The 27669-nt window shown below is 42.1% G+C and overlaps 1 protein-coding gene across 7 annotated transcripts in view; it reads right to left on the bottom strand.

The window, feature by feature from the left end:
- SULF1 (sulfatase 1) overlaps window positions 1-27669 on the bottom strand; it is a 161289-nt gene that overhangs the window by 111979 nt on the left and 21641 nt on the right. For 6 of the 7 annotated variants that reach the window (XM_060287339.1, XM_060287341.1, XM_060287334.1 and 3 more), the window contains one exon: window positions 13956-14050. The gene's annotated coding sequence lies outside the window, so the exon portion shown is untranslated. Of the gene's footprint in view, window positions 1-13955; window positions 14051-23695; window positions 23934-27669 lie in introns of those variants that run through there. The other variant, XM_060287338.1, reaches the window with a different exon arrangement.

Below are 27669 nucleotides of genomic sequence, written 5' to 3'. Positions count from 1 at the left end.
TTTTACAGGCATAAAATCGTATAGATGTCATCAAAATAAATTCACATCTGAATGATCTGTTGTTAAAGTAGGGAGAAGATGCAAAACCATAAAAAGGGGTGATAAAGTCACCGCTATACATATAAAGCACTATTCACTGCCCTTCAGAGACTTCAGCTCTTTCTCCCAGCAAAGATACTTGGTTTATTATTGCCAGAAAGCAAGCCTAGACCATCGATGCTTAAACTGGATTCCTTCTTCTGTGCTTCTATCGTTTGGCACCTTTCTAAGGACATTCTTGTTTATTTCCCTGTAAATCAAGAAGCAGCAAGTTATGGGGCATCTTGATGGCTTCTGGCAGGGGAAAGGGAAAAAATTCATTGTGGCAAAATGTCACTTTTTATGAAATGTAATGATTTATCCAGGTTCACGGGTAACCACGCTGTCTTTGAATAATATAATTCCGGAAAACTGAATGCAAATTTGGGTGTATCTTCTGACGGTTATGTTAAAATCTTCCTTAAAGTCTGCCGGCTCACCTGCCGGCTTGCCTGCACCTCTCTCCCCCTCTTCCTCCTTCAGTTTGTGTGTTCTTATTTCTCATCGTATTTCAGCTCGTGTTATTAGATTACATAGTCTACTACTTCCATAGATTGACCCCAGGACATTCCTCCTGATTTCCAAGTGATTTTAGCTTCTGCTTCACTCTCACCCTCCTCACTATGACACTGTCTGAATTCTTGGAAATTTCAAAGTTCGTGATGTGAGCTTACCAGCTCCATAGCCTCTACCTTTCTGGACCACCTCTCCTCTACCCTAGCTACTCCCGGGGCCGATCTAGTCAATCCCCAGCCCTTAGCAGTACCGGGCTAGTACTGTCACCTTCCTGTCATCTCAGTTTCATGCCTCCTGCCCTCGGACGTGTCTTGTCTTTCCACGATGCCAACCCCAGCAATTCTAGACGCAGAGGGGCTTTTCAGTCCTTTGATCCAACCACTCTTTGACCAGCCCTTCCTCCCTTGACATCCTCAACCCCTCCTAACTAGGTCAAGGTCATTTTACACAGTCATTATAATGAGTCTTTGCAAATACTCTCCACCCACTTCCTTCTCCATCACTTCACCATCCTTGCTTGGCGCACCAAAACCCTAGTGAAATCCAGCTCCCTGCCTGCTCCTCATTTGTACCGGTGCAAGTAAACATGCCTAGAAAAAAAATGTGGCGCCCGGAACAGTCCCAAGTGCAGCCACGCAACCACGCTTGCTCTCCCTCGTCCAGGTGCTCTTCCATTCTCTGAGATGCCCTTCCAGTCACCTCCCCTCTCCTCACACCCTCAGCGCTCCTCCTTCACTCGAGCAGATCACTTCGGTTCGGACTTCACTCAAGAAATGGGAGAAACTGGAAGAGAACTTCCACAGGCTTCCCCCCACCCCAATCCCCGAGTTGCTCACCTACCAGCCTCTGCACCCCAATATCCTGCTTTCTCATCTATTCGAGTCGATGAATTATCTGTGCTCTCATTGTCTGAAGCCAGTTCTACACCTGCGTACTAGGTTCTACTTCTTTTTCTCTCCTCTTCAAAAAATCTTAGCGCCAGCAACGCTACCCTCTTTTGTTCAGATCATCATTCTTCCTCCCCAAATTACAACTTTCCCATAAGCATAAAAACATGCTGTTATTTCTTCCATCTTTTAGAAACCTTCTTGTCTCTCATCAACTGCTGCTCCACATTCCTTTGCTCCGGTTGCAGCAAAGCCCTTGGGAGTGTTGCCATATTTCTGTCTTAGTTTTGCTTCTCCCACTCTCTCATATGCCTACTACAATTAGGCTCTCTCTCCCTCTGCTTCACCAAAGTTGCTCTCAGACTTGGCACCAATGATCGCCAAGGAGATCAATCCAACGATCAGTTCTCAATGCTCATCATGCTGGACCTGCCATACATAGTTATTCACTCTCCTCCCAGAAACACTGTCTTCATTCAGTTTCTAAGAAACCAGAAACCCCTCTACCCTTCTTCTTTTCCCATTTCACTGGGTTCCTCCTCATTAACTTCTGTTAATCTGTCCTCTTCTCTTTGACCTCTTAATGTTGGAGTACCACAGAGGCAGAGGCTAGTCTTTTCTTCTTTCCTCTGTCTGTACTCACATCTTTGTTGATATGATGCTAATGACTTCCAAGTGCAAACCTCTATTCCCAAATACAGACTCATAAACGCAACCACCTGCTGACTCAATGATACCTCCATGTGGAGGTCTAACAGACACTTTGAACTTGATTTCCAAAACGGAACTCCTTCTCTTCATCCCCAGAACTCTTCCAACTGTAGCCTTTCTGATTTCAATTAATGACAACTCTATCCTTTCAGTGGCTGTGGCCAAAACTTTTTTTTTTTGCTGTACGCGGGCCTCTCACTGCTGTGGCCTCTCCTGTTGCGGAGCACAGGCTCCGGATGCGCAGGCTCAGCGGCCATGGCTCATGGGCCCAGCTGCTCCGTGGCATGTGGGATCTTCCCGGACCGGGGCACGAACCCGTGTCCCCTGCATCGGCAGGCGGACTCTCAACCACTGCGCCACCAGGGAAGCCCAGGCCAAAACTTTTGAAGCATCCATGATTCTTTTCTTCCCCACCCCTCCCAATACCACATTCAGTAAGTCAGGCAATACTGTTAACTCTGGCTTCCAAGATAGCTAGCTGACTACTTTTTACTACTTCCACTGCTATCACTAAATCAGAAGCACTCTTCTCTCTTTCAGTAGGCTTGTAATCAGTCTCTCCTCACCTTTGCCATCTGTAGTCTACTTCAACATGACAGATAGAGAGAGGCTTTTAAAATAGAAAGGAGAATGTACTATCCTTTTGTACAAAATCCTGCAATGGCTTCCGTTTCATCCAGAGAATTAACCAAAAGCCTTCTCATGGTTCACAGGTCAGGTGCTGGTCTATTGTGACTGATTTGATCTCATTTTCTACCACTCTTCCGTCTCCTCACTCTATTTCCATCATCATGGTCTCACTGTGGTTCCTCTAATGTGTACGGATCTTGGGACTTTGCTGTAGCTCTTCTCTCTGTCTGGAATTCCTCAAGATATCCAGTTGCTACTTTTTTTTTTACATCTTTATTGGAGTATAATTGCTTTACAATGGTGTGTCTCACTACTTTCAAGTCTTGTTCCAATCTTACATCTCAATGACACTTTCCTTGTGAACCCTCCTTAACATTGCAACCTACACTGATTGCTAATTTTTGCTCGACTTCTCTTTTATTTCAGAGTACTCACTACTTTCTAATATACTATATATATTTGACCTATGTATTATGTTTTGTTTTATTTTCTGTCTTCTGCCACTAAAATGTAAGATCCACAAATGTCAGGCTCTCAATACTTTGCTCACCGAGAATTAAATGATGCATAAGTGAAGGAAGGAACAAAAGAAAAAGTGAATTAACCTGGTCTCACTGAGCTATTTATTTGAAAACCCTTTTGCTGAGACTTCAAAAGAAATTCTTTCCTTAAAGTGTTATGCCTGACAGTAAGAGCCTCTGTTATGGAGTCGAACTGGTTTCTCAATTAGAATGGGTTCCAAGTAGCTGAGAAATTCTCCCTCACCTTATACTAAAACAAGGTATAACTGTGCCTCAGCTGCTAGGACACACTCTGGGGACATTATAATAGGAGCTTTTTGGAAGACGGAACTAGGTGAGTGGCCTCATTTTAGGGTCTGATATAAAATCAAAACTCAGAGCAGGTTCATCGAAAGCCTGGCCAAGTTTCCTGTAAGCCTGGCTCACAGGGAAAGAGAAACTAAGTTGATACATCATTTCAAATGGAAACTATGCAAAATTCAGTGGCTTTATGTGGTTTCAACCCCAAACCAGGTGGAACCTGAGGCTTTGGCAAAGGTTCACTTTAAATTCTTAACTGGGGAATGTAAATCAAGGGGGGAGGGAACGTTGGAGAAAAACAAACTGAAAGAAAACCTTCAGTTCTGAACAGTTCTGGAACCACAAATGTAAATCACTGCTCTGTAAACGTCATCTCACTCGGGCTTTAAACAAGTACGATCATTATTTTGAAAAAATGTCCCTCAACAATGAACCAGCTTTTGTTATCTTATATTAGAATTTCAGGGCTCCCTCACACTCATGTGGAGATCAAATTATTATTTCCATCTGGTATGTTGTGTAATCAAAGCATCAAGATGAAAAGGTGAGTTGCCAAAGGTAACTGGAAGAATGAACCAAGGTCGCATTCACAGCTGAGTTCCTGGGCCTACAAGACTGCTGCCTGTCATTGAAGGGAACCAGAGATATAGACAAAAAGAAACAAAAGGAAATTTTAAGAATCCCGTGGATCAAATGTGATTAAGTATTAAAAGGCTGTGGTTTTGATAACAGCAATATTGTATGAACCCTGAGTTGACCTATAGAACAGGAATAACTTATCAGTAATGTGGTTTGTACACACGAGTGTGTGTGGTGGTGTGTGTGTGTGTGTGTGTGTGTGTGTGTGTGTGTGTTTAGGACTGGAATAATTCTGAATTTTAGGGACGCTTTAAATAGTTAGGTAAAAGTATTCTAATTATAGGAAATTTCCCATGTCCAGAGATTTTAAGCATCACAGACTTTTAAAAGACTTCCACAAATCCTATATTCTTCCAGATACAGGTATTTCTTATATACAACCGCTTGTACAGGTGTTGTATTAAGGTTTCAGAGAGAAATCTTTAACAAGAAAATGCAGGACTTCTTTTCTGCCCAATTTGTGCAGTTGACCGTAATTCTTAATTTATAAGTCTATTTTTGACCACAGAGAGAAAGCTAGATAGACATCTGAAAGACCAACTCAATGTATCCTGCTCTGTAAATGAAAAGCCATCACAGTCTGTGGCCATCGGAGACTAAGGTAAGTGAAACTATAGTCTGGATGTTTATAATCCTGGTATATACTTAGCGGCAGAAATCCCTGAAGGTACATAACTGCATTTGCCAACTTCATGAATGTTAAAAACAGCCACCACTAATTTGAATTCTAGAATAACTTGTCACGAGTGTCCTATAGGTACCTGAAAACGTGTGATTCCTATTTCTGGATACTGGCGTGTCACAGCTATAAGGAACCTTAAGTAATCTTAATGTAAGACTAGCTTACCCTAGCATTGATCTCTAGTTTATATGAACTCAGTTTGATAGATTTTCCTCTATTGCTTAAAAAAGCACATGTTACAGAAGCACTTATATATTTACACCAATGTCTCAACTAAATACAGAGACCCTAAATATTGTGGATCAGTTTAACAATAGCCATTCATTCTTTCCTTCAATAGTATTTACTGCGCCCGCTATGTGCTAACTCCATGTTAGGCATTGAATGAGACCCTCTTACTGCCTTGAAAGGTCTTATTGACTAGTAAGGAGAAAAGAAAAAAAAACAAAGTCTGAATACAAATATGGTGGGACTCCTATTTCCAGGAAAGTTGGAGCAACTGGTATCACACTCATCCTTCTGCTGTAAACAGCCCGAAAACAAAGTATACGAAGCAACCGTCTCAGACACTGGACGATAGGCTGTGATCTGTGAGAGAAGGGACACAAGTGAAGTATGTCCCTCCAGAGACACTTTTCTGGACTATGGTACAAAGAGGGGGACCTTTGTACATGAAGAAATATTGGAAAAATTTCCAAATGTGTTAAAAAATGTAAACCCACAGATCCAAAAAGCTGAACTAATCAAAAGCATGATAAATACAATGTGATGAATACCACAACAGAAATACACAAATGTAAGCCTATGATAAATTTCAAATACATAATTTTCCTTGATCAATTTCTGCATATATTTTTCTCCTTCCTTCTGCACATCCAGTTGGAGTATTCATCAACTTCTCCACTATCCTCTTGCCAAGTGTCAAGATGGTTGGAATATGTGGTGATGAGAAGGCGTGGAAGCAGAAGTAGACAATGAAAGCGTAGAATGAAAATACAGAGAAATTCTTTTCTATTCCCTCTTTGTTCCCCACTGGCTTCTTATTCACTACATATTTTCTTCTCTTATTTTCTATTCATGCCTTACAATTAATTTACCCCAGTACTTACTGTTTAAAGCCCCCAGGTTCTCATATCCTCAACTCTCTCACTAGGCTTCTTCCATCAATGGTCCTTATGTTCATTTTGCCCCATCCATCGACCTACCTTGTAAGTGCCTCATGGTGAAACCCCGTGACTGGTTTCTATATATTGCCTCTGTGTGTGTGTGTGTGTGTGTGTGTGTGTGTGTGTGTGTGGTGTATTTAAGTGTATGGAGTTATGAGCAGACTAACGTTATAGGAACTTACCTACTTTGTGCATTTCTGGATTTAAAAAATTTTCACAAGTAATAGTAATAGTTAACTTGCACAAAGCACTTCACTGAGTGTGAGGCATTGTTCTAAACCCTTTATGCGTACGGAGTCATCTAATTCTCTAAACAGCAAAACAAAGTCAGTATTATTACTGGCCCCCATTTTTCAGATAAGGACACTGAGACACAAAGAAATTAAGCTACACAGTTAACCAACGGCATAGCAGAGATTCGAACCCAACAGTCTGGCTCCCAAATCTGTGCTTCTAACCACTACTCTACACTTCTCTCTTGCACCACTATAACTTAGAAAAAGAGAGTTTTCTATTTTAAGAAGAGAAGATCACCTTTGCTGGTGACAACACTCGAACTTCTCCCAAAGGCTCTTTTCACGTGACCCTAACACACATCACTGTGTACATTTTCAGACACCCACGAAGGCCAATAGCTCAGCCTAGTGATTACCAGGTAGATGGATGCATGGTCTTACAGTCTCAACAGGAGCCCGGAAGAAAAGAAAAAATCCATGTTTCGATAGTCCGAAATATTGTCTGTCACATTTAGGAGTTGGTTGTCACTGGAACAGTTATTCATACATACATATACCAGTCATAGCACACAAACTCTGTCTTAATATTTCCATAGCTAGAGAGAAAGTTCTTTACACTAAGACGGACTTCCAAACCAGAAATGTAAATTACACTCCTCTCCTTTCACCCAGAAGCGACGTTTTAGCCCTTACAAACTACGAAGCTGCTACTGTATCTGACATTTGAAAGAAATTCCTCTATAAATCGATGCTTAGGGGTGGAGAAAACAACCAGACAATTAAATATTTCCCCAAGAGAAAGGCAATCTTGTGACAAGCACTGACAGAGGGCAGGAGGATGTCGTTTTTCCTCTCTGGCCTCTGGGGGATATGCAGGTGGTGGCAATTTCTTGATCCATTTGAGCGCCAACAGGAGCCAATCAACAAGATCTTGAAAGCAACAGCCCCTCTCCCCGGTGAGCTGATCGTACACATCTTTTTCCTAATCATAAAGATTACTTGGAATCAATCTTTAACCTGAATTCCAACAACTACAAGCATATAATACAGTAGGAGCTATTTTTTTTCACTCTTATTTTTTTTTACTTATTTTTTGTGGTACGCGGGCCTCTCACTGTTGTGGCCTCTCCCGTTGCGGTGCACAGGCTCCGGACGTGCAGGCTCAGCGGCCGTGGCTCACGGGCCCAGCCGCTCCGCGGCATGTGGGATCTTCCCGGACCGGGACACGAACCCGTGTCCCCTGCATCGGCAGGCGGACTCTCAACCACTGCGCCACCAGGGAAGCCCTTCACCCTTATTTTTAATGCTTCAACCAGTAAAGGTATTTCATTTTGAAGCTTTTCTTAAAAAATGCACTGACTACATAGTTATAATCCAAGTGATTCTACAGCCTTCCATCTTTGCCAAGCATTTTTGAATTTTTGCCAGCTATCAAAAATACACATTGGGATTAGTTTACTGGCAGAGATATAAAACTAAAAGAATAATGAGGGAGAAATAAGGTGCTGGGAATAGCACAGTCTGATGGGAACTAATGATTACCAGGCAATACCTTAGCCTTTTAATATTATAATAACAATAGGTCGTGTTTGAGCAGCTCTAAACACCTGCTCCCTCCAAAGGTACTTTTACATCCTTTATCTTGTATTTACAACAGCCCAGGGAGGGAAGGGGGATGAATATATGCTAATTGTGTAGAAAATTACATAGTAAACAAAATACCTCTAATTAGAATCAACTCTCAATGCAGGGTTCTTTGGACAGCAGAATTTTGTGACTAGTTATATTTTGATATACTTATCATCGGGAGGGGTATTCTGAATATCTATATCCCGTGCAGCACAGCACTGATGTGCTGAAAGGCTGCTAGTTCCCTCATGACCACTGTCCATTGCTGGGTATCATCATGTCCGGCCAGACCAGACTCCTATGAATATTGTAGGATGGATTTAACCTGCTGGAGCATTCGTCCTTCACATAATAACCCAATACATTTTAATGTAGAAAATGCACCCAACCTTTTCTTGGTAAAGCTGTAAAAGCACATAATTTTAAAATTAATTTTATGGTAAATCCATTGTAAGAAGCCATGCCTGATCTACTTGCTTAGTAAATAGTGGATTTGCTTAAACACTTGTATTTTCGCTGCCATTGTCAACTGGCTATCAAGAATGGACTCAAGATTTCTTTTAAAGACTACTAGAAAATAAAAAGAAAAGAAAATTAAACACTGTCCTGAAAACTTGGGAACTTCTGATGGTGCTGACCATTTGTTCGGAAATATTTTGGTTATTTTAAAATTTTTAAATAATTTTTCTTTCTCAAAGGTCCTATAGCCTAACTACCTTCCACTTAAAAAGAAGGGAAGCAGAAATCACTGCAGTTCATGTTAGAATCTGCCCAAATTAGGACTCCTTCAAAATGTGCCTCTTTCCATTTTGATAGCCACAGTCCACAGCAGCTTCAAAACACTTTTGTGGCGTATACATCACCACCTCCCTACACCCTCACCACACAAGATTCTCTAGTCATCAGAGCAAAAACATAAGACAAATATGAATTCCCACTGTAATCCAATTTTACTGTTACATCTTTGTATATTCTATAAGAGAGAGAAAGGCCTTGTCCCTAAATACATATATGAACCCGAAGACCAGTGGTTTACCAAAATTAATCATTTAGTTTTACAAATTCTCTAAACCACAGATGCCAGTGTAAAAAGGCTGCAATGTTTCAGCTCTATTATAAATATGCAGCAAAAATATCCTAAAAGAAGGGCCTCAGTCAATGACTTATTTGTTTTAAGCCCTAATAATGCAATACAACAGAATATTATTAACAGGATCTGACCCTACCACGTAATTATTCCAGGGATAACTTCTTAGAAAAGCTAACCTTCATTTGTAATTGTGATGCCCTCTTGTGAAATCTAAGCAGATGAATGAGGTTAAATCAGGACACCACTGAGAGAAGGAATCTAAAATTGAATGTATCTGCCACCAGTGGTACTAGGCACTTGAGATCGACACAGATCAAATGCTTCCTCTGTAAGCAGAATTAATCAGTCCTAAAAATGTCTTCACGTGGTACAAGGCAGTATTTCTTTTCAGGAAGTGCTAACTTTCTACTGAGAAATAGATTCTGTCTTAACTTCAGAACACCCTTGAAAATCACCCGACCAAAAAGGCACCAGTTTAAGGTATCTGGCCTGACACCAAGTTGCGTACTTACACTCTGCTTCTTAAAATTCAGTGTTGTAAGAATCCGAACACTCTGTCCTAAACTGTGGCTCAGTGATCTTAAAACATGTTGTGAACCTAGTGTGGGCCATTTTTCAGCACTGGATGAAACGATTCTGCCCTTATCTGTCTTCAAGATGTCTTGGGAGATATCTTAATGTGAGCAGGGTCCTTAGACCCCTCCTAAGAAGCATGACCACAAAGTAACCTCTTGTAACACATGGGTCTGGGCAGAGAACAAGACCATTGTGTGTGACCTGATTTCATTTCAGTGAATGTCCCGGTAAAGAATGACATCATCCCATTCTTTTTCTTGATCTCCACTTGTGACTGTCCCCCCTGCGCTCATCATAATTAAACTGCTTCCCCCCTCCCATTCCCTATTTCTCATCCCCACGGGCATTGCTATTTTCTCCTGAACTTCCTGCCTGAATGTTTCATTAGGGCAAGAGCAAAGGCTTTTCCTCTGGTCCGTCAACACTGCTGGAGTTTGCTTCTTGGCTACATGAGACAAAGCATTATTCTAAGGGCAGCCAGAGCAGACTGAGAGGGTCATTTGCCGGGACGGGTCTCAGTCAGCTGGGAATGGAGAGCAGCCAGTTGAAGACGGCCCGCCTGACGGGCACAATGTTTCTCATCCCACTGGAGTTGGATTTTCTTTACACACAAACGCATTGGCTTGGAGGATGTATTGTCTAAACAGATGCATTTAACCATGTACATACCACGTGTGCACATTTGTACACTTGTATGAACCAACACTTGCTTTATCACTTAGATTCATACTGCAAGACTCACATGTGAGAGTATTTCATTTCAGACGGATGGAAAGAGGATGTAGAAGACCCTAGTTTAAAAACCGGCATGAGAATGCAACCAAGTCAAATTGCTGTGCGAAGGAAGGCACTGACTGTGGTGTTTTGAGTATTTGCTCTTATAAGGAAAAAGCAAAATCAACTTATATCCCACATCCATGTAATGGAAGATGATACACGAATTTAAACTATGAACGATGAAGACAATGCAGAAACTGGAAACCGTTTTGATAGAAAGGTAGGTGAAAAAAATCCAAATAAAATTGTCTGTTCTCCAAGGTCCCAAATATGTAAACTATTAGGTAGTACCATATAAAATTACTGCCTTTTAGGTCAAAAAGAGTCAAATAGGAGTAATTTTCTAAGATTCCACCTAGCAAATTTTCATATAGAAAAGATTTATGGGCTTGGGTTAAGGGTGTGTGTTTTTTTAACTTTAAAAGAAGTTCCTATTAGGTAGCGATTATATTGTTTTTACAACAAATACATGATTTTAACAGACATTGGGATTCTGTGTAATAAATCGCCTTCTTTGATGAGAAATGTTAAGAGTGGTCACAAGAGTGCTTCTTAGCACGCCCCAATTCAGCTCTTTATACACTGCACCAAGTTTTCCATGTCCTTGGATACCAAGACGAGGATAATGCTAGTGGTTTTTAGGGTTCACATCTGAAATTGATTCTTTGAAAAGATGTTGCTTACTATTACAGTCTATGGACAATTTTTAAAAAAATATTTAAATTCAAATTAAGGTATTGAGTATAACTTAAATAATTTAAGTAATATAAATAAATAAAGTCCCAGGGAGGCACAGTTAAGGCATGCTTATAACATTTTCCATCTCCAAAAAGCATCAGCAGGGCTAGGAAAGGTCTCAATTGCCTTACAAACAACATAGTCACTGTTCTAAGTTATCCCATCTGTGTGCACCAAACCTTGTCTGACAGTGCGGATTTTGAGTCCCGAAGGTACAATAGCGGCCATTCAGATTTTGGCAGGTGTATTTCAAGCTGAAAACCAAACTCCACAAAACATAACGGTCTGTTCCACAGGTGCGAACATTTTTGACAAGAGCTCTCAAAACCTCCCCCAAGCTGTGAAGTTTAATTGTCCTTTTGGTGTCATTATACGTGAATACAACCTATCTCTCCTTGGAACAAGAGAGAATCTTCCGGCAATCGAACAGCCAGGAGACGCTTGGGCAGCTTCTGAGATTTGCGTATAACATCTCCTGGTTCTGTTCCTTGCGTTATGTATTTTGGAGGTGATGCCAAGTTCACTGAACTGCAGGTAAGCAGTTCTTAAAGCTGGAAAAATATTCAGTGAAAGGACTTTATACCCCAATGACACGAGCAGAGAGGCAATCAAAAATGCACAGGGCAGCCTTTTGAAACCCCAAGACTCATTAAAATGGTCCTATTTTCTAAACCTGCCTGTCTGAGCACACACAGAGAGGACCCATTTCTTTCTACAAAATTTGCCAGCTGGGAGGACTGTGGCTGTGTGAATACAGGTGTAGTGTGGGAAGGGGCTCAGCCAGCTATCTAGTCCAGCTCAAATGATGGATGAGGAAGGGCAGAGATCTCTGAAACTGGCAGCTGGTCAGACATTGAATTCGAATTTTCCAGTCCAAAGACAAAAAAAGCAGACCGGAGCCAGCTCTAACAGGGGTTCCGCAGATTTTTTTTTTTTTTTTTTTTGTGGTATGCGGGCTTTTCACAGTTGTGGCCTCTCCCGTTGTGGAGCATAGGCTCCGGACGCACAGGCCCAGCGGCCATGGCTCACAGGCCCAGCCGCTCCGCAGCATGTGGGATCTTCCCGGACCGGGGCACGAACCCATGTCCCCTGCATCGGCAGGCGGACTCTCAACCACTGCACCACCAGGGAAGCCCGGTTCCACAGATTTTTAGGAAATAAATGTCATGTATGTTAAATTTGAGCAAGTGATTCTGATTTCATCCAGTATTACAGTAAATGCATTTCTATTTTCTCGTAATAAGGATAGGCTGAGAATTGAAAAGATATAATATTGATACTTAAAGTGGTGAAATGACTCATTAGAGGGAGAAAAGTGTGACATGAAAGATTAGTAACCAGATAATAAACAACATGGCAACCCAGAAAAGTGGTCTCTTCAAAGCACAAGAGAAACTAAGACAGATGCTCTGAGAAATCAAAGCATCGGGAGAGGTCTTCAGTGACCTCTTGGGAAGATATGGGGTTTCCAGCCTCTTCTATAGTTAATTTTGAATGACATGATACCCAAGGACAACCTGTTTCTTTCTTACAGAAAACTTGATGCACTGGACTAAAGGTTCACAAGGAAAAGGTTTGGCAAACGAACTCAAGACGGTGAAGCAGTCTTAAGAAGTCACAGTTCTACTGTTGATTGAACTTCTTCCTAAGCAGATATCTTTTTCAGTTTGTTTTGGAATATTTACCTCTCCCGTTTGGAGTTTCGAAGTAAGGAGACCTAAACTTCAACTTGTCTTCCCTTACTGTTGATTTAGCTCTGGAATAACCAGCATCCAATACCTTGCTGGTGAGATCCCAGACCACCTGCCAACAAAGCTCTGAGAATTAGAGAAAATCTGCCAGTGTTCATGATTTTATGTCAAGGAATGAACCCCAAGCTCCCAGCCGTTTCCAGCCGCTTCCCTTCTTCACTTGCCATTTGTAGTATGAGGACAAAATGTTTAATCCCATAAGTATTAGAAAGAGAAGCTGGAGAAATCAACCCTCAAAAGACAAACCTGAAATTCAGGTCAGACTTGAAGATTTTGTTTTGTTTTGTTCTGTCTGTGTGAGGTTCACGAGCTTTCTGGTGATTAAAGGACTTATTCCAAGTCAGCCTGGGCTAACACAAGACTTACAATGAAAATCAAGCAAAGGGCAATGATTCTGAAGGGCTGCAAAAACCAAGAGGAACTCAACAGTTTCCATGGTGCTAGTTTTCAATGAGGGTGGAAACAACTTTCAAAGTTGACATCTGAGCAAAGACTCATGGTGTGGGGTATAAATTCATATGAACCAACACCCCTAGGGATGTTTTTGCAGCCAAGGTTGTGTTGCTGAGATGGGTCTCCGTGGCCTGCCCTGCGTCCCACGACACTCTTGGCACCAGTGTATGTGGCCAAGGCAAGAAACTGTGAGGTCAAGCTGTGAACAAGACAGGTGACATCTGTAGTTTTCATGCCTGAAACTTTGGATGACTGTGCATAGCTGGCCTACCATTAACGACCCCTCTAATTCCCCTGAGCTTCCTGAGTATCTCATGACATGTTAATAAAGTTACATGATTCTTCAGATGCTTCTTTTGCCATTCCTGGAGACGAATTTCAAGAAATGGCTCTGCCTTTCAGCTCTTTCCGCCAAGAAGGAGGAGAACGCTTACAGGAAGGGGCAGGACCATTGACTCCTGCGTTTCTGATAATTCCCCACCTGTGACACATTCCCCTCTTAAAGGGACATGGAGTACCCGGGTTTAATGAGTGCCTTGGTTTAATTAATCGAGACCAATATTTGATATGAGTACCTTTGAAGATTTTCTGCAATTATTCTGTCTTGGAGAACCTGCATGTCATTTGCCAAATTCACCTTCCTCAGATGATGGTGGCTGGCCGTCAGCACCTATGATGGAAGAAAGCAAAAATGCCATCAGTTGCATTTCATCAGTGATTTACCTTTCAGATGTTACCCTTTCACACCTTCAAAGGAGGACATCATTAGGAATAGCATTCTTCAAATTTCTTCCAGACTGAGTTTCTCTTTTTTTTTAAGTTTGTTCTTTAAAAAAAATTTTTTTTATGTGGACCATTTTTAAAGTCTTTACTGAATTTGTTACAATATTGCTTCTGTTTTATGTTTTGGTTTTTTGGCCGTGAAGCATGTGGGATCTTAGCTCCCTGACCAGGGATTGAACCTGCACCCCCTGCACTGGAAGGCGAAGTCTTAACCCCTGCACTGCCAGGGAAGTCCCCAGACTGAAGGTGATTCTTAAAATCACTCCAAGAGACTTTGAAGTACTGTGGGTCATTCAATCCTTTTATAGAAGTTTCCATTTGACTTTCTTTTCATCAAGGGAGAGACTTTCCATTAGATTCATTTCATATTATTCTCTAACTGGATTTTGTAAAGCCAATAAAGAAGTCTTTCTTTTTAAAGGTTTACAAAATGTTCCAAGTTTAAAAGTTGAATGACGTCTAATTTCAGGTTCTAAGACCTATTTTAAAGGAAAACATGCAGAATCATGAAATCTTCTAAAGTGACTGCAAGCTACTATTCGATGAGTAGCAAAGTAAGCATTTTCAAGTGGTTAAATTTGTTTCTATTCTGCATTTATGACAGTTGAAATATGTAAGTGACTAAAATCAACTTCGATACTTTGAATACGAGGAAACACCCATTTTAATGCATTAAGTATTTGATGAAGCAATCTTGCTGACATGAAGAGCACATTTAACATATGCATGCTATATATAAATGCAGATATGATATATAAATTAGAAGAGGAAAGATATATAGTAGCTATAACTTATAAGGATATACAAGCTATAAGACATAAGCTAGAAGAATAGGAAAACAACACACACTATTTCACAACCCCAAATTTCCTTTACATTTAAAAAGTATTTCTCTTGCCTGTGTAATACTAAGACATTTCATGTGGAGCCCTCTTACCTCTTCACTAGTGAATATTCTCAGAGGTAATGGGTGTAGATTATTTCAATACAACAGACCTGGAATCTCTTCTTGTTCTGAACTGGCCCTGGTGATTCAGGTTGAATGTGGACAGTCCCAGGTCCTCTGCTCTGTTCTGGAAGCTTCACTCTTAGGGAGACTGTTGTGGTAGGACCTCCCTGCAGCTGGCCGCCTGCTGCAGGACTCTTCCTCCCATGCCACCCTTATCCTTATCACGTCTCTTTCTGTTCCCGGCAGATCAACTCTTCCGCCCATTTCCGCCACCCCCTGTCATCTGACACACCCAACCTGGTCAGCTTTTGACCACGCCCCTGTGCTTCTCATCCTGGAAGTTGGTGAGTTCTAGAAGAACTTTTCTATTCTCTGATAACATTATAAATTATTATAAGCATCACACAGATCTCCACTTTTTATGTATGTTCCAGGAAGACATATAAATGTTTACATTTATAATTATGCACGGCACCCTGTGATCTTCCAAAGTAAAATTTTACATTTGAATGTGAGGCTACAAGTATCTGGCTGTGGTCATGCTGGATTATAGCCTATCGTCAAACAACAGCGTCCTTTCTCAGTTATTCGCAATCTCCCACTGGGAGCAGCAGGAATTCCAGGCTACAGAATCCATTGGCTATTTTGACCTTGACCGAATTACTTCATTTCTCTATGCCTCAGTATCCTCCTCTGAAAAATGAGGATTAAAAATCGTTATCTATTCCATAGGGTTGACGTGAGGATTACATGCAAACATCCACGTAAGAAATTTAGAAGAATAAGTGGCCAGGAAACACTGGCGATCATTATTACTGGCACTGAATTTTGTTTTTAAGCCAGTAATAAAGATACAACTTCCCTTGCAGTAGTAGTTTGCAATCAAAAGACATTTTCATGGAATGAGACCAGGGTTTTCATCCATTTTATAAATGGAGACTTTGCTTTGTCATCATTAAAATTATAATGTGCAGGAGAATAGTGTAATAATTTAGAGCTATAGCCTATTAAAGAAAGAACAGAGGCAGGTATTTATACCTGCTTGATAAGTGTACGCCTGTGAGAGTCAAATACTCCTGCCGTGCTGAATGAAGTTTCATTTGCCAAGAGAGAGTAAGGAGATAGGATGACTGAACCACCACGGTTTTTAGTTCCATAATCTCGACACCAGCAGACGGATTGCCTGGATCCTTTCTGCCTTTATATGTGCCAACTTGTAATAATTCACTATAAATAGAGTACGAAATGTGCAATGGAAAATTTTAATGAAAATATTTCTCTCTTTTTCTTTTACAATTTCATTAATGAACACGGGTTAAAACAAATTTATTCTTTAGTTTCAGCAAAACAGCATCATTTGACAAATAAAACCAATATTACTAATGTTAACCAATTAATTTGATTCCAACCAACAGAATATTATTGGTTTATGGTTTTGTTTATATTTAATTAGCAATCTGTTTTGGATTTTCAATGATGTAAGTGTAATTATATTATTGTGGATTTATAGTTATATAAATGTAATTAAAGTGACTTAAGCGGGGGCTGCTTATTTCAGTAACAGTTTAGTAGATAAGGATGGAAATCAGTACCAGGGCTCAAGTCCATAGCTCAGGTTGACACGTGCTGCTGGAGAGCACCCATCAGCCTGGCTTCCCTGGGATCCGAGCCGCGAGACCCTCTCCATGCTTTCATTTCTGCTAGAAGAGTTTACCTTTATTCCCTCCACATATGAAAATTCTAAGCACCCCTCTGGGATCAGCTGACCCCCTCAATTTTCATTTCTCTCTCTCCCCAGAACACTTACAACATTTAAAATCTGTGCTACACGATGTAGCATCTAGTGAGAGGGTCTCCACTGCTGCCTAGACGGGGGAAGGTCTCGTCTCTCTGGTCAGGTTTTCAGACTCCGAAGTGTGAGAGTTGTACTTGGGGCTCTGTCTACATTCTATGCTCTAATCACAATGTGACCCCAGAACACCTTGCACTGATTGAGCATCGCAGTGTAGTCAGGATCTGAGTCACTCATGGACACTTGGGTTATCTGGGAGTTTATTCAAGTTTTGGTCAAGTGTATCTAATCCGAGACCCTGAACGGCTCCTGCAGCAAGAATAAACGAGCGGCCCGCAGCCCTAAAGCTGGGCCACACAAACCTGAACGGAACAGGGAACCACTGGCCCAGCTTTGGGTCATTTTGTCCTTCCTTTTTCTTAAGCCAGACCTATCATATTTTCTGCAGGCAATGACTCGGCCTAAGACTCCGATGTATATATGTGTGTGTGTGTGGAGTGAACTCACACGAGTCTCAATGTCTCTGTTCGTAAAATAAAAGGTAAGATTGGAAGACCTCCAAAATCACTTCCTGCTCTAAAATTCTATAAAATGTTGGCACATGTGCCCATTCATTTGACATTAACATCCACAAATAAGTGTGGGTGTGCGCCAGAATTTCACCTGCTGATAATATGTCGGGAAGTTCAGTTTCATGGTTTAAGAGCTGTACTTTTGAAAGTTTGGCCTGGCTTCTCTCTCTGTATTAGTGTGTTATTGCTCTTAGCACTTAGGGATCCGTGCTGGAAAGCAAGTAGATGATTGAACTGAGCTCTCCTGGCTTTCTCAGTTGTTCAGAAACTGAGCCGCATTTCCTGGCTCTGAGACTTTGTGAACTCATCAGATTTTGCTGCAGAGAAATGTCATTAAAATAACAGTCCCCGGTGGGAAACACTAGCACCATTCATAGTTAGTGAAATGCTGAAACAGTAACTGGTATTTTAAAACTATGGATTGGAGGCCTTTCTTTAGACTGTACGCACGCATGCGTTTAGATAGATGTGTAGAAGAGATGTTTGTTTGTTTCTTAAGCAGCTGTCCTTTAATTGTCTCCTAGAAGTGGCTTTAGCCCTGTTGCAGAAATGCATCCTGTCTCTGCTCCCTTCACCTTGGAAAGTAATATCCGGTTCCAAACTGCCTTCCCTAAGGCGTTGCCGGAAGGTCCAAAATGTCCTCATTAGAAAGCTTACACCAAGCCACACCAATCTTGCCATTGTGGATGGTGCACGCATGTGGGGCTATTACTTCATGCACAATGACATGAGACCAGAAAACATGTGAACAGGAAGCCAAACCCGAGAGAGTTGGGGAGCTTCCAGCTTTCCAGAGAGCACAGAAATGAAGCAAAATTCAGCAACATTCTGGACTCAGGTATCTGGGGGACAGAACAGCTGCACCCCAGCCCTCTTCAAACACTGCATAGGAGAGTACAGTGGCTCAGGCAGCACCCAGCCTGGACTCAGTCATTATGCCGGCAAACCCCCAAAGATTGTGAAGTTGTAGCCCTTGCTTAGGATGACAAGACTTTAAATGGCTTGAGTAACCTAAAAGCAGAATGGCCAGCACCATATATGGAAGAATAAGAAGGCCAAGAAACCCCGGCGATCACTGGCGATCAAACACTGGTAATCCTCACGTCAACAATGTATCAGTATGTTCCTCACCCTTTCAATCATGCTAATGGAAATTCCCTCCAATATATCTTACTCCTTCTTTAAAGAATAAACTTTCCCATGATACAAGCTCATCCTATTCTAAAGTATATATTTGCTGATTATTTTGTATAACTGAGATAGTAACAGTTCTTTTCTGGGTCTCTTCTTTCTTTTTTTTTTTTTTTTTTTTTTTTTATTGTGGAAGCATTTTTAGCAAAAATAGAAACCTCTTCATCATCTCCAAAACCAAAGATAATCTCTGAAGTTTGGGGAATTTGAAGTGAGCTATCAGAAGCCGGATGGAATTCAGATTACCATCAAATACGATCTTTCTGATGAGTGATAAAACTCTTTCTATTTAGAGGTGACAAGAGCTTCTTAAATCTGCTTTTAAATGTGTTGATACAGTTTACCTACCAGGAGGAAATATTATACGACTTTGTGAGACCAGCCATGAAGCCTGGGGCTCAGCCCCTTTCGTAATAAATGGTATTTGCTCTGAAGTGTTCAGGTGGGGTTGAGAGCTCTGAAATCCAGGAAATCTGATAGAGGCTTTGCCACAGAAGATGTGAAAGGGTATAAGAAAACTAAGGTTATCAAGTAATCAGACCTCAGCTTCCTGTCTGCTAATTAGATTGTTTTCTATTCATTCTAAATGTGAAAGTTCTTCCCGTTGTTATCTTTAAAAAACTCACAAACGTGACATACCTCTCCTTTCCAGTTACCCACCATTCAAGCCCATGGGAAGAATTTCCTGCTCAGCCTAAAGAAGAAGGAAATGTTTGTGGGGTACATCGTGCCCAGGTAAGAAATCATCTCCTTTGCTTTAGTCTTAGAAGTTTCCTCTTTTACTCTAGTCTCTGAGTGGGCCCCCAATTCAAGGGAAGTGAAAAAACCCTGCTAAAGAAAGAGCTGCTTCTTGATGAATAAGTATGAATTCTTCATGAGTACGTGTTCTTTATGAATAAGTATTTTACTTGCCCACGGAGCTCTTTCCCGGTCTCCGCTCATTTCTCAAGGCTCAGAGGATGTATATATTTCTCTTTTTGAGGGTATACAAAGTTATTGGCAAGGCTGCTCTGGACATGGCCTCCCTGATGAAAAGTGAATGGGAAACAATCCACTCAACAGCGGGGATACGAGATGAAAGCTCAGAGCCCCATGAGCCCAGAGACTGACATTTCTTGGGGGAACTGAGCATGATGGGTACAGCCCGGTTTTTATGTTTCTTCTCTAAACTTCTAAGATAAATCTGGCAATTTTATACTTTTTAAAAACCACTTTTTACATATAAGCAATATCATTTGTATCATTTTTTTAGATTCCACATATAAGCGATATCATGTGAAATCTAAAAACAACGATACAAATGAAATTATTTACAAAACAGAAGCAGACTCACAGACATAGAAAACAAATTTATGGTTACCAAAGGGGAAAGGGGCGGAAGAGGGATAAATAAGGAGTTTGGGATTAACATATACACACTACTATATATAAAATAGATAACCAACAGGGACCTACTAGTGCAGGGAACTATACTCAGTATCTTGTAATAACCTATAATGGCAAGGAATCTGAAAAAGAATATATATATATATATGAATCACTTTGCTGTACACCTGAAACTAACTCAACATGGTAAAACAAGTAAACAAACGAACAAAAGCAATACCACTTATGTAAACAAAAGATTAAATGAAAACCAACTTTTATTTTTTTTTTATTTTTTGGCTACGCCACGCGGCACGTGGGATCTTAGTTCCCCAACCAGGGATCAGAACCCACGCCCCCTGCATTGGAAGCCCAGAGTCTTAACCACGGGACTGCCAGGGAAGTCCCCCAAACTGACTTTTTATTTTACTTGATGTTGTAGTTTAACCTCTCAAGCCAACATTACCCCAATTAACTCAATTTCCTTCTACGAACTTGTACCTCTTCTTGTTTTATGGTATTCTATTATAGCTACCCAGTTGACCAAGCTTAAAACTAATATTATAGACATTATATTATCATAGACATTTCCTTTGTCTTCATTCAGTCCTCAAGTTGAGAATGTTCCACCTTCTAAATCTCTCTGGAATCTGTGCCCTGTTGTCCACCTACACTGCTCAGACCCTCAGCATTTCTCACTTGTTTACGACAGTAGTCTTTTAATCGGTCTCCTAGTTTATAGCATTATCACCCCCTAGGCCTTTGCCTAACCTACATTCCACACTGGAGAGTAGATGATCTATATAAAAATCTTCCTAAAACATAAATCACATCTAGTCTCCGCCTTCTCAACCCCAAGCAGAGTCCTTCCTTGTCTCTCCATTGGCTCAAGAGTAATCTTGAAAGTGCCAGGTCTGGGGAGGTAAGGAGCTTGTGCTGCAACGCTTCCATCATTGAGATGGCTTTGCTACAAACAAAATAAACCAAATAAACAAAGTAGTCTATTGAACCAAATAATGTCTTAGTGATGTAGGTGACATATTTCAGCCCAAGCTTTTTATATGGATGTGAACCTATAAAACAAATTTTTTTGGAGCATGAGCTGGTCTAAAAAGACTCATGAGCATGAGTTTGAGTTTTACTAGAGTAATGGGTCCAAACACCTCAGCATGAAGCACCACAATACCCATGATCGGACCCCTGACTAAATCTGCAGATTCCCTGGATTCAACATTCCAGCACCAACCGAAACCAGTTCCCCGTCCCCTGGCTCTCACATAGTCTGCTCTCCAGTGCTCTTCCCTTCTGAAATGTCCTTCCACACCTCCTGCTCTTTTTTTTTTTTTTTTTGCGGTGCGTGGGCTTCTCACTGTTGTGGCCTCTCCTGTTGCGGAGCACAGGCTCCGGACGCGCAGGCTCAGCAGCCATGGCTCACGGGCCCAGCCGCTCCGCGGCATGTGGGATCTTCCCGGACCGGGGCACGAACCCGTGTCCCCTGCATCGGCAGGCGGACTCTCAACCACTGGGCCACCAGGGAAGCCCCCTGCTGATTCTTTAAAAGTCACACCAATCAACATCATCTTTGTAAAAGTTCCTTTGACTTTCACTGGGGAAAATTACTTGGGCCTCAATTCTGTCACTTAATCACAACACACTTCTGTTTTTTGCAGGTGTTATATACTGTTAAGAAAATTAATCTGTTGTTTTGGTCTGTTTCCTTGGACTAGGAACTCTTCCAGGGCAGCAGGATATTAACCTGCTTCATTTTGGTATCACTAGTGTTCAGCACAGCAAGCAATACACGGTAAATGCTCAAAAATCCAAGGCACTGAATCAAAGATGAAAAAAGGGAGTAAATGGAAAAGCCCTAAAATTGAAAGAAACTGCTATTTTCAGACACTGTGCTAGGTACTTTACATATATTATTTCCTTTTAGTCCTTTCAACAATCCTCTCCTTGGGGTAAGTAGTATTGGTCTCCTTTTGTAGAGGTGAAACCTGAGGTTGAAAATCTGCAAGATCTTGCTGCTGGTCGCATAACCACGTAATGGCAAAACCAAGCCTCCGATCCAGATCTCGTCACAGTCTGCGTTCTTTCTGCCATGACTGAGTAGGCTTTGGAGGCTAACGTTGAGATTACGTGGCTTATCTTTGTAACAAAATTAGCTAGATTATAGAATTTTAGTATTGACAGCTCACTTTTAAATTTAGGGGGAAAACCAAGTAGAATCCAGTCTTATTTCCAACTTTAATTATGCCTTAGAATTTCTTGGAAGCCACAGAGAATTTTAAGTGGAAATCTCATTTAAAGGGAATCTTAAAAATAGACCCACTTTTATAATGGTTCCCATGTTTGTTGAATAAATAATGAATAAATAGCTCTATTGCATTCTGAAATTTGATATGAAATCTTTCCACTTGGTCTATTTTGGGTATTACACCATCATGTAAGATACTGAACACTGGAGAGTTACAACTAATGTGAGTTTCGGATGATTAAATATATATATATGTATATTTAATTAAATATATACATACATTTGGGTATCCTGAACTCTTTTATACACACACACACACACACACACACTGGTATACACACATTACGTGTGGTTTTCATAGCTATTCATCTAAAGATAAAGGCAATCAAACTCAATGGATTCATCATAGCACTTAACGACACTAAAAGTGAGAGGCCTTGCTTTTCTACATTACTGTCAATTTATATTTCTTAGTTTTCTTACCTGAAATAAAGACTAATTTTCTATATCTCATAGTACACCAACTTATAATCACGGTTTTATAAATGCAAATTGAACAACTACCCAAAATAGAACTTTATTTTCTCGGCTTATTCATTTAGTGAATCATACTTTCTAAATGTTCAGAAATTGTATCTCTCTTAGTGTTACCCTAGAGTTTTAAATTCATCTTTTGTTGAGAGACAATTTCTCAAAGCCATGAGCATCACCCCTGAGAAAAACACTCTTGTTAATTCAGCATCCCTTACAGACACATAGTTCAATAACAGAGCTTGGGGGTTTGCCAGTGCTTAAGAAGTTCGTGCCCACGTTCCTTTAATATTTAGACCCTTCAGCTATGCAGTGATAAACTTAGGAAGAATTCACATGTCCACTCTAGTTACAGTGTTTTGCAGGGTTTACACAAGCCAGTGCAAGTTTCAAGCCTACGCCAAAAAATGGGATTTATTTCATAGTGTGAAAAGAAAATTCCAGCAACTATATTTGCCTGAAACTGTGAGCACTGAAAGCAGAGAAATTGAAGCTGGAAGTAGCTGCATCGTTTCTGGATGCCTCACAAGCCAGGTGAATAACCAAGACTCCTTTGCAGGGCAAGATGTGTGCGTGAGTGGAGAACAGTCAGCCAGCACCAGGACCGGGACACGGGGAAAGGGGCAGTTTCAGCACTTCCTCTTGGTGCTATTTTGTTAATAAGTGAATTATCAACAGAAACCTCTTTCCCTTCCTATTACTTTTAGGAGGGGCCCAATCTGGGTGGAGGACTTTAGCCAGAAACACATTTCCCATCATGGCAGCGTCTGAGTGCGGGAACCCATTCCCGCGAATAAATACGATGAAATGGACAAGAGCAGTAAGGAAACTTTGTTTTCCTCCTTTGGAAAGAAAAAGCAGAGCATCATACTTACAAAAGTCGCCTTTAAAATCTTCTCTGGAGAACAAGCTCTGGGAACTGGGAGCTTGCGGAGGAGCAGAGATAAGGTGGGAGCGGGGCTTCCTTCCTCCTTCTGGGGGCGAGACTCATTGTTCCTTATCTCCCTGACCTCCGGGCGCAAGGGGCCGGGAAGGCCCGGCCTCTGACCCCCTCGGCCCTCCCTCCTGGTCTCGGCGCCTCGGGTCGGGGTTTCCTATTAGCCGCTCCAGCCGCCCAGCCTGACACGGGCCCGGGGATGCATTAAGGCCAGTCTGTGAAGTGCTTGCGAGATGCAGAGGGTTATATAAGCCCGCGTATTATTATCATAACACACCCCCATAGAACCAAGGCTGCCAGACAAACAAAAGGCAGTTCCAAGAAGGGGAGGGGCAGAGGCAGAAGTTACACTGGGGGTGAATTTCGGGACACTGCTGAACTGGCTGGAAAAAAAGGCAACTCAATACGTGTATGCAAACCTCGGCAAACAAACTGAGCTGCAGCTGGCTGGCCGGCCACGCGGGGGGGCTCCTCGGAGGGAGGGGCAGTAGAGGGGGTAGGCAGGGCTTCCAGGCTGCGGTCCCGGCTCCCCCTTCCCCGGCACCCGGCACAGTAGCCGCCCGTGGCGGGATGGAGTGGATGAGGAAGATGTGGTATTTGGAAAGGCAGACGTTCCAGAGACCAAGTGCTTAGTAAACACGGATGTTTCCTAGACTCAGACCAGGTGCTTCTGTTGCTTTGCTTTCGTCCTGGTCTCTTGTTTTCCTAATGATGGTTTTCGGGGGAGTTCCCTGGGCCGGGGCCGAACCCTCTATGTGCATCCTCTATTTTCAATCTCTGTGGGCCCCCGCTTTTTTTCTCTGTGGGAGCAAGACACCCAGCCAGACTGTTCTTTAGGCCAGAGCTTGGGTCTGAGAAAGTTCTGGTTCACTCTGAGCACCCATCCTCCCTGCGACCCTCCCTCCCCCATCCTGCTACCTCCAGTTTTCTTAGATTATTTTCCTGCCCCGTTCCTGGCCCCGCTGCCCAACATGTGAGGAGCTTCATCCTCCTGGCATTCGTGGCTTCCACGTGTCACCCCACTAATTACCCGCTTCCCATCCTACTGCCCCTCACCTACTCCAGCTCATGAGAATATGAATCATTCTCTAAAGAAGGCCTTTCCGTTCCTTCCCCTACCACCCTTCCTCACATCCTCTCCCTCAGCCTGGAATGTCCTCACTCCCGTTTCCTTCAAAGCACAGTTCAGATCCCATCTTCTCCACAAGATTTCCCCAATTTCCCTTCTTTTCTCCCCATTGACCCGGCACGTAATTCTTCATGTGCGTCTGGTTTCGTAAGTCTGGGGTCCTGTGTGGTTCTCCGGGGTGGCCTAGGACAGGCACTTCGTGAGTGTTGAAGAAATTCAGCTGACAGCCGACGTGGTGTCACCTGGGCCATCAGTCTTAGAGTGGGGGGGCCGCATGTAACCTCCGTGGGCTCAGGTGAAAGCCCGTGTTGATGGGCTCTTGAAGCTGTGCAGTGGGCCCAGGAGGGTTTGTGATAGGCATAACTTTGGGGTATTGGAAATTTTCATAAATTAAAAAAAAAGAAAAGAAAAGAAAGAAAGCTTTACAAAAAGTGGAGAGGAATGTCTAACCTTGAGTCATATTCCTTTAGGACATGTGTTCATGAGGGTACCAGGAACTGTGGCCTCTACTGAGTTCCTGCTACTGCACATCAGGAGACCTCTGAAGTGGACCTTACTTCCTAGAAGGCCAGAAGAGTTCCCGAAAGGTGAGCTTTTCAGAAACCACAGACTTCTGGGATGTGTTTTGTGAGAGAACTTCTCCACTGTGGAAAGAACAGAGACTATCACAACAGCAGCTCCACATGAGAACAATAGTTCTCTGGTGACTTACGATATGGGGTGAAGTACAGAACGCGAGCTGTCAGGTGTTGAATTTCTGTGGCTAAGCGTTCAAGCGTTCTTCGGGACGTTCCCGTTAGTCTCTGGTGAAAGCCGTGTGCTGTCGATGCCACCTGTGGTGGTTGGGTGGACTGTGATGCCCTTTAAGAGACTTGGGGTGTGTCGACATGCTCTCCCATGCACACAGAATGTTCAGTGAATTAGAAGAAGTTTCCTGCTTCCACTAATTTGGAACAATAAAAACGGATTCAGGTTCTAAGGAGGAATTTTGGCCTCCAGTTCTTGCGGTCTGGGCTTCAGGAAGGACAGCGGTCTCATTGCAATTCCGTTGTTCACATGTAAGATCTGTCTTTTTGTTCTGCTCAAGTCTGAGCCATAACCATTGTTATTGCTACCATGTGTGAGTCCCGGCTAGGTGTCAGGCACTGGCTAGATGTTTTACACGCATTCTTAACATAGCGATTGTCCTAAAATAGAGCTGTTTAAAAAAAAAAAAAATCTTCATTTCTCAGATGGGAAAACTGGTCATACAGCTTAGGAAGTGACAGAACTAGTATTTGAATCTAAGTCTGTCTGTGATTTTTCCATTCTGCTGAAAGCTGGAAGAAACCTGAGAATCTCATCTGCTAGTTTTCAGTCTGGGTTCCGAGGAGCAGTAGACTTCCAAGGAAGTGCTTCAGGAATTTGGGGTTGGTGGGGGGGGGGGATAGGGAGGGAGCAAATGTGAGGAGGAGACCAAGTCACCTGGGCTTGGGTGCCATTCACTGGATTCAAACAAAGAAGCTTCATTTCCGTCTGTTTTATAGAGTGACTTTAGACTTTGTTTAAAACAAGGGCTTTACTACTAAAAAAAAATTATTTTGAAACTCTAGAACTCGTTTAAATTCTTCATTAAAAAGGTATACAGCTTGAGGTTCAGAGAGATTAAATGCCTTGCCCAAGATTTTATAACAGGCCCAGCATTAACTTCAGATGTCCAAGCTCTGCCTGGAACCCCAGGTCTCCCTGAGTCCTTTATCTCCCCAGTGGTTAAATTGCAGGGAGAGTGAGAGAAAGTCTGACCTGACTGTGTTTCCTGACAGTATTCTTCTTGAAAACTGAAGGCAGGCATACTCTTGACTTTGGCTTGATAGACCATTTTCTGTCTCTTTGGCTCAGAGTCTAAATTAGTCAACATTCACCTCGTGGCAAATGAAGATCAAATGAGGAGTAAATATGTAATCTGTCTGGATGATTTAGGGCTCTCGTCCTCTTTTCATTCAAATCAAAGCAAGTAGCAGAGGATACTTCCGCGTGAATCATCTAGCTGACATAGCCTTGGCCTGAGAGTACTCCTGCTAGAAAACTGCTTATGCCCCCATGGTTATCAGTCCAATCAAAAGTGACTCTTTTCACAGGAGACACCATAGGTGTGGCGAAGACATTACTCATAGGTGTGGCGAAGACATGACTCTTAAGGGGGTCAGTATAGCCAAGGGGAAGTGAGTGTCCTGCAAGTCCACATAGCTTGCACGGCTTGTAAAGTCTAAGATTTCACATGCTGCTTTGACATCTTTGAGCCTCACGGGGCCCCGAAGGGCTGTGAGTTCCCCTGCTTTTATCTGCAGTGCTCCCACCGAAGTGGGAAAGGCTCCCCCAGTGGTTAGGTCCCCGATAGCGGGGCATCATCACTCCACCTGGGCCTCATCCTAATAGGTTTCACTCCCCTGCCAGCCCACACAGTCATTGCAACAGGCCAATCACATCGTCCCTGGGAACCAGGGTACCACTTACCATCTTGTTACTACAGAGCCTGCTCCCCAGAGCTCCTTCTTTTTTTAAAACTAATTTTTATTGGAGTAGAGTTGCTTTACAATGTTGTGTCAGTTTCTTGCTGTACAGCAAAGTGAATCAGTCATACTTATACATATCCCCTCTTTTTTGTATTTCCTTCCCATTTAGGTCACCACAGATCATTGAGTAGAGTTCCCTGTGCTATATAGTAGGTTCTCATTAGTTATCTATTTTATACATAGTAGTGTATATATGTCAGTCCCAGTCTCCCAATTCAACCCACCCCCGTG

Source organism: Globicephala melas, chromosome 17 (assembly GCF_963455315.2).
Source record: "Globicephala melas chromosome 17, mGloMel1.2, whole genome shotgun sequence".
Taxonomy (NCBI): Eukaryota; Metazoa; Chordata; class Mammalia; order Artiodactyla; family Delphinidae; genus Globicephala; species Globicephala melas.
Note: the sequence above shows the minus strand (reverse complement) of the source record. Positions and strands in the feature narration are given on the sequence as shown.